The 8040-nt window shown below is 43.8% G+C and overlaps 1 protein-coding gene across 1 annotated transcript in view; it reads left to right on the top strand.

Annotated features, from left to right (window-relative positions):
* Positions 1 to 3101: 3101 nt before the first annotated feature.
* Positions 3102 to 8040, top strand: part of CSGALNACT2 (chondroitin sulfate N-acetylgalactosaminyltransferase 2) — a 56871-nt gene continuing 51932 nt past the window's right edge. The window contains exon 1 of the mRNA XM_052641351.1: positions 3102 to 3194. The gene's annotated coding sequence lies outside the window, so the exon portion shown is untranslated. The remainder of the gene's footprint in view (positions 3195 to 8040) is intronic.

Here is an 8040-nt window from a genome sequence, read left to right as displayed (position 1 = left end):
TGAAGGCTGCAGTCTGAGGCAACAAGCAGACTATGATGCAGACCATATCTTGGTGGGGCCACCAGGAAAATGATCCAAATGAAGACTGCCCCGATGAAACAGGCAAAGGCTATTTATTCAGAGCTTGCCATAGAAAGGGGGTCAGACCCATCACTTACTTTTGGCAGAGACTCAAAGGCAGGCTGGGTTTCCCAGATGGCTCAGTGGTAAAGCATCCACCTGCCAATGCTGGAGATGCAGGTTCGACCCCTGGGTCAGGAAGATCCCTTGGAGGAGAAAACAGCAACAAACTGTAGTATTCTTGCTGAGGTAATCCCATGGTTAGAGGAACTGGCAGGCTATAGTCCGTGGAATTGCAGAATTGGACATGACTGAGCATGCACACATACGTGCAGAAGCAGGCTGAGGAAAGCTTTATAGTTTAAAAGAAAATCCTCAGAGATTGGTGGGAGATTTTAGGGTTCTTTAAACTACATCCTTCTGATACTAATCATACCACAGTTGTGCTTTAGTATTTTTCCCAAGGGAACTACTTATTTTATAAGCCCCAATATATCACCCATTATCCACCATAGAATTTGAATTATGCATTATCTTCCCTCTAAATTCAAATTACATACATTTAATGTATGATTTCGGAGAAGGCAATGGCACTCCACTCCAGTACTCTTGCCTGGAAAATCCCATGGATGGAGGAGCCTGGTGGGCTGCAGTCCATGGGGTCACTAAGAGTTGGACACGACTGAGTGACTTCACTTTCACTTTTCACTTTCATGCATTGGAGAAGGAAATGGCAACCCACTCCAGGATTCTTGCCTGGAGCGTCCCAGCCTGGTGGGCTGCCATCTATGGGGTTGCACAGAGTCAAACACGACTGAAGCGACTTAGCAGTGTATGATTTGGCAGTTAATAAGCTTACAATTAAAATTCATTGATGGCAGAGCCTAAGTTGTATTTTTAAAGCAATTCTAATGGAGGATTCAAAGAACGGTTTTAAAGAAACGACACACTGCTATGATTTCATGCCACATCCTGCACTGAGAGAGCCTCTACAGTTTCTTTCTCTTGAGTTTGTGTTTTCCCTGTTGTAAACTGAAGACCATAACCTATTCCATAGAGGTATCAAGAGACTTTCCCTAGAGCATGACCAGGCAACCAGACCAAAGTGTAGTTGTGGCAGGCAGAAAATGTAATCAGGCATGTCATCTTCTCTAGAAGCTGGTCAAATGGTAGAGATTCTGGAAAAGAGAGGGATCATTACGTGTTATTTTAACCAATTCAATATATATTTATTGACCACTATGTGCAAAGTCGGAGAAGGCAATGGCACCCCACTCCAGTACTCTTGCCTGGAAAATCCCATGGATGGGGAGCCTGGTGGGCTGCAGTCCATGGGGTCACACAGAGTTGGACACGACTGAAGTGACTTAGCAGAGAGAGAGATGTGCAAAGTCCTGGGAGACAAAAGACATGACCCTTATTTTCAGAAGCTTAGAGACCCATGGAGTCTATAACTAGATGAATTCTTTACTCTTGAGTCAGGCTGAGGGGGAAAGGGTGTCAGAACTGTAAATGTTTTGATTTGTTCAGAAATGATATGAGAGCAGAATGAAACCTTGAGGTTGGGTAGAGACTGGATATTCTTCAAGCCTGGCTTAGAAGTAGACTTCCAGACTCTCTCACCCATGGGATTTCTCACAGGACATATCCAAGGAGAACATCCGGCTTAAAGACATCCCAACAACCATCATCCAGTGAAGACAGCGGTCATTAGGAAACCCCTCAGACCACCACCTACTGTGACCTTCCCTAGTGGCAAAGAGTCTGCCTGCAATATGGGAGACCTGGGTTCGATCCCTGGGTTGGGAAGATCCCCTGGAGAAGGGAATGGCAACCCACTCCAGTATTCTTACCTGGAAAACCCCATGGACAGAGGAACCTGGTGGGCCCCAATCCATGGGGTCGCAAAAAGTTGGACACGACTGAGCGACTAACACACAGAACACCACCACTCCTACAGGAGGCACCCCCCCCCATTCACCCCAGACTTCTGTTCTAACTAATGCACTTCATGATAGCCATGAGCTCTGCCTACCATGTACCTGCTAGGCACAGTGCCAAACACTTCAAATACAAAATTTCGTTTAATCCTCACAACAATCTTAGGAAGTACATGCTGTGTTATTGTCCCCATAACATAGTTGAGAAAACTGGGGCTTGAAGAGGCTAAGTCCACGAAGGCTGCCAAGGTAACCAAATGGGGAAAGCGGAGCCCAGATAAGAGACCTAAGCCCTCTTAGCACAGTCATGTGCTGCCCAGACAAAGGCAGACTCCCGGTATCTCCTCTACTGCTCAGCTTGGGGCCTGACAAAGTGCCTTGGGGATGTCTCTGGAACAGCAATTGAGCGGCGGGAATGTCAGGGAGGGCTTTTCTCCCCCCGCACCCACTGAAGTCAAGCAATGTCAGATCTCGAAGTCATTTTCCATAAAATCTACCCCAATCCCCTCCTTTCACATACAAGGAAATTAAGGGCCAAAGAAATGGAGTGACTGGCAGCCAGGGCTTCCTCTCTGGGGCTAAACACGCAGCCCAGCACTCCTGAGGATGCTCAGACACCCCTGACGACCTGTCAGTCCTCAGCTCACTTCCCACGCAGGCACTTATCCCCCCTCGGTCTCCCAAATCAGGGTTCCTGGGCAGAATCAGCACTGCCATCCTCTGCTGAGTCCCTTCCTTTTGCAAAGCCAGCCGTCTGGCCCAAGCTGGTGGTACTCCCGTCCTTGTAGACGCTTGCTCGGGCAAAAGCAGTTTACTGACCTCCGCACTCTCCCAGTCTCCACAAATCGTTTTTTTGAGCTCCACACACGCGGTCACGCACACCGGCATATGTGTAACAGATCATGGATTATAATCAGTATTGGATGCTATTGCGCTTTCGTCGCCAAGCTCGGCGCAGATGGGGCGGGGACGGGGGCGGGGCCGGGGCGGGCGTGGGCGTGGCGAGATCGCTCCGCTGCGGCGGCCCCATTTCCTCACGCGCGCCGGAAGTGGAGGTTGGCGGCGCGGCGGCGCGCCCCGAGGGTGGGAGGTGAGGCGGCGGCGGCCTCAGAGAGCCGGGCGCCGCCCAATAGTGCCTGCGGCTGGGGAGCTGGCGGCAGGGCAACGGCCGCCGTGAGCAGATGGGTGAACGCGGTGAGTACCCAGCCCTCCTGGCTCACCGGCCTGCAGCTTCCAGAGCGCGGGGGTGCGGGTCCCGGACTGTGGGTCTCGGTCCTGGTCGGGTCACCTCACGGACGAGCTCTCCGGGGGCTCCTGTCCGCGTGGGGTCGCCGCACGGACAAGCCCTCCGGAGTCGGCTCCGTGTCAGGAAAAGCTGCGGTTTTTCGGAGCGGTTTGTCTTTTTATGAACAGTGCTGCCAGAGACCGTTGGTTTGGGTGTTTTATTTTTATCACTTTTTTAAAAAACCAATACACCACTGTCTGTGCTCCCCTCAGTGGATAAACTTTGTAGTCAGCTGTTACCTCTTTATTGCGTTAAATTAGTATTCTCTGGCGGCAGCCTGGCTTTCTCCCAGACGCTAGGCGCCTTTGAAAGACGCACATTTGTGGAGCAGTTAGTGGGGCCGAGGAGACCAAGGGACGGGAAACCTCTTGCATTTTCAGACTTCATCTTGAAAATTATACTATTCCAGAGCAACTTGCAGAGGAATAATTGGTAAACACCATAGTGAGGCTTTTGTTGATGATGATGTTATTGGCAGAATGAAAATTTGATTGTAAATCTTAAGCTTTTATCCTTCAGCCTGCTTTTCAAATTTATATGTGATGTCTGGATATTTAACTATCACTGATGGTTCTCAGGAGCTGGACTTCCATTTTTGCTGGAATTAATGTTGTATTAAAATAGTACTTCAAATGTGGAAGTAGCACTCCCAAGTATCTTATGACTGAGAATGTTAACGTTGGTTTTGTATTATTCTGATACTGTTTGTTTTAAATTGTCTTATGATTTAAAGAATGTATAAAGGATTTTGGATATCCAGTATTTGTGGCTCAGAGAATTTTTACATAAACACAGTTTTAGTCCATCAGTTTGGAAATTACATTTTTTAACTTTTTGATTGAGGTATAAAATATATATGAAGTCATTAAGTGCATGAATCTTAGTTGTACAGCTCTGTGAACTTTTATGTATGTATGAAGTTTTGCAGCCACCAGCCACATCATATTATATACCTATGAAACGTTTCCATCATTCCAGGAGTTTTCCCCCTGCTGCTTCTAAGTCAGTTATACCCCTGTGCCCGCCCCCCCATCAGTATTCAGATTTCTGTCATCTATTAGTTTTGTTTAGTTGGGGTTTTGTATTAATGGAATCATACAGTATACTCTGCATACTGCTTATGAGTTTCACCCGTAATGTTTCATGCATCAGTAGTTTGTTCTTTTTTACTGTGTGTAGAATCCATTGCATGATTATATGACTACTCTGTTGGTTGATCTTTTTGTTTCTAGTTTTTCTATATTGTGTATTTTGAAGACTGCTATGAACATTCTTACAAATGTCTTGGTGAACATCTGTGTCAGCTGTGGAATGGCTAAATCATAAAGTAGATGGAAAATTACTTTTTAATCATCCTGGAGTCTTCCTTTTTTAAAAAGTACAGTTTGTTATCTTAACTTTTGTAACATTAAAGATTGGTAAAAAGCATAACCATTAATATTTTCAAGACTTAAGTGATTTATTACCATATTATTTACTCCTTGGATTGCACGTCTATGACTGTCATTATTTAACTGTCCCTTAGTTAAGTCTGGTGGATAAGAGGTGGTGCCGTTTTGTCCCTGAGACTTGTTGTGTAACACTTAGGTAAGAACTGTGTTACTCAAGTTAGTGGTTGTTAGGGGAAATGAAACACCGAAAGAAGGTGACTAAAAATGGATTGAAGAGTCAAATGGATTGCAAGTCAGACACTTAACATTGTTCTCATACTGCACAAAGTTCTGGGTATAAATGTAAAATTGAATTATAAGGTTAGTTACAATTGTGAATTTACTACAGGAGTACAGTGGTTTCCACCTGTGCTGAGATAGTGATACGTTTATAATGGAAACAGACCACAAAGATGATTAAAAGATACCCCTGACTGAGCAAAACACAAAGGACTGCACCTGAAACAATGGAGTTCATGTAAGAAAAAGAAGAAGACTTTAATATAAATATTAATAGGCCCAGATTTGGGAAGGTATGGCTCCCCTAGTGGCTCAGTGGTAAAGAAGCTGCCTGCAGTGCAGGATATGCAGTAGATGTGTGTACGATCCCTGGGTGGGGAAGGTCCCCGGAGGAGGAAATGGCAGCCCACTCCAGTAATCTTGTTGGGACAATCCCATGGTTAGAAGAGCCTGGTGGGCTACAGTCCATGGGGTTGCAAAGAGTCGGACATGACGGAGCAGCTGAGCACAGTCAGCACAGTCACATACCTACTGAATGTATACCAGCTGGCCTGAAAATACACAGTCAGTTCTTGAACATTAAAACATAGAGTGTTGGAAAAAGAACTTCCCTGGTGGTCCATTGGTTAAGACTCCGGGCTTCCACTGCAGGTGGCAAGGGTTCCATCCCTGGATGGGGAGCTAAGATTGCACATGCCTTGCATTGTGGCTCCTCCCCCAGAAAAGCTCTCATTGAGCATTCCGCCCCCCCCCCCCCCACCACCACATTGGACTTGTTTTGAATTCAGAATCTTATTTCTCACCAAACTCTCATTCAAAGTAGTGGGAAAATAAAATCATTTTTACCCAGACCCACTTGGAATGTCTCAGGATGAACTATATCAAATAAAAAATTAATCCAAGAAAAATACATGTGGAATTCAAGAAACAGTAATGAAAGAAAACAGTAAAATGTATTTCTTTACTCCAAGGCATTGCTAACTAGCTAAGAAGGTTAATGCAATGCAAAAGAAGAAGTCATAAGCCAGCGTATATAGTTTTTAAGTCTGTAATCTGGAACATATATTTGATATGATTTTAAAGTTAATTGGGAAGGTGGATAATAGATAAAGCATGTTGGAACGTTTATCCCGAGTAAGGGAGAAGCTATAGATAACTGACCAATTACTGTTTGAAATGAATGCTTTATGGAAATTTGTCCCAGCTGGAAAGTTCCATTTCCAGGGATTTATCCTGAAGATTAATTCACATGTGGAAAGTTATGTATACACATATAAGACTATTTCTGCTGAGATTTTAATAATGGCAATGGATTTAGAAGAATACACAAAAACTAGAGAAGGGAACCCGGCCTCTGGGTTAGAAGGATAGGTGTCACTGTATGCCTTTATATTGTGTTTAACCTTTTTATTACATGTATTGTTTTGTGGAATTTTATAAAAAACATTTTGAAGAATGTAAAAATTCGTAAGGGTTTAGGGCATGGGATGCCAAGTCTGGTTGTCCACCAGACTTGATCCTACTTTCGTATGATCTGTGACCTAAGAGTGGCTTTTATATTTTCAAGTGCTTGGGGAAAAAAGAATAGTTTGTAACATGAAAATTATATGAAGTTAAAGCTTCAGCATCCTTTAGAACACACCTCTGCCATTCATTTACTCATTTTCTATGGCTGCCTTTGTGTTCTGAGGCAGAGTTGACTGGTTGTGATATTTACTGCTTGACCCTTTACCTAAAATGTTTGCTAACCGCTTATTTAGAGGCCAGAAATAGACTTCCATATATGTAGGAATTTTGCTTTGATTAAAGTGGCATTTCAAATTAGTGTCAAGAGCATGGATTATTTAATAAATTTTAAGATTTGACTATTTGATGAAATAAATATTATACTAGAATTATTTCTGGTAGGGAAGCCAAAATTGAGAAGTCCTGCAGGAAAAGATTGATAGGTTTAACCATTAACAGCAACAACAAAGCAAAACTTTGTGTAATGGGAAATAATACCTAACACTTATTGAACACTTAATGATTGTCACGTTTTGCTTAATTTGTACAGTAACACTCTAAGGTAGATTCTGTAACTGTCCCTACCTAACAGATGAGAAAACTGAAGTTTATAGAGATTCAAGAATTTGTATTGATGAGTTAGAAAGTGATAGAGCAGATGTGTGAACTCAGACCATCTGGCTCCTAAGACTGTTATACAGACAAAACCCGAAAGAAGTATTTGTAGTTTGTTAACACCATTGTATTGGAGAAGGCAATGGCACCCCACTCCAGTACTCTTGCCTGGAAAATCCCATGGACGGAGGAGCCTGGTAGGCTGCAGTCCACGGGGTCACTAAGAGTCGGACACGACTGAGCGACTTCACTTTGACTTTTCACTTTCAGCATTGGGGAAGGAAATGGCAACCCACTCCAGTATTCTTGCCTAGAGAATGCCAGGGATGGGGGAGCCTGGTGGGCTGCCGTCTATGGGGTCGCACAGAGTCAGACACAACTGAAGCGACTTAGCAGCAACACCATTGTATAGATATTTATCTATGTCAGCTGCTTCTGGATCTGCTTCATCCCTTTTAGATAGACATTCTGTTATTTTCTGGTAGACATTCTGCAGTTTACTAAACCTTTCCCCTATTGAAGGACTTTAAATTGCTCTTATTTAGCATTATATCCCTGGAGTTCAGACGGTAAAGAATCTGCCTGCAGTGTAGGAGACCTGGGTTTGATCCCTGAATTGGGAAGATTGCCTGGAGAAGGGAATGACTACCCACTCCAGTATTCTTGTCTGAAGAATCCTATGGACAGAGAAGCCTGGTGGGCTACAGTCCATGGGATCACAAAGAGCGGACACCACTGAGCGACTAACACTCCCTCACACTCATAACACTAGCAAACACCTTATGCATTGACTTTATATATTAGTATGAATATTTCTATAGTTTAGAATCTTAAACATGGAATTGCAAATTGTTGAATTAAAGGGCATGTGCATTTAAATCAGATTTGTCCTCCAGAATATAAGAATGTGTGTGCATGTGTGTCCATATATGTGTGTATTTTTAGTTTATCCTTGTCTGTATGT

The sequence above is a fragment of the Budorcas taxicolor genome, chromosome 5 (assembly GCF_023091745.1).
Source record: "Budorcas taxicolor isolate Tak-1 chromosome 5, Takin1.1, whole genome shotgun sequence".
NCBI classification, from domain to species: domain Eukaryota; kingdom Metazoa; phylum Chordata; class Mammalia; order Artiodactyla; family Bovidae; genus Budorcas; species Budorcas taxicolor.
The sequence above is the reverse complement of the archived record's forward strand: the minus strand, read 5'-3'. Positions and strand labels throughout refer to the sequence as shown.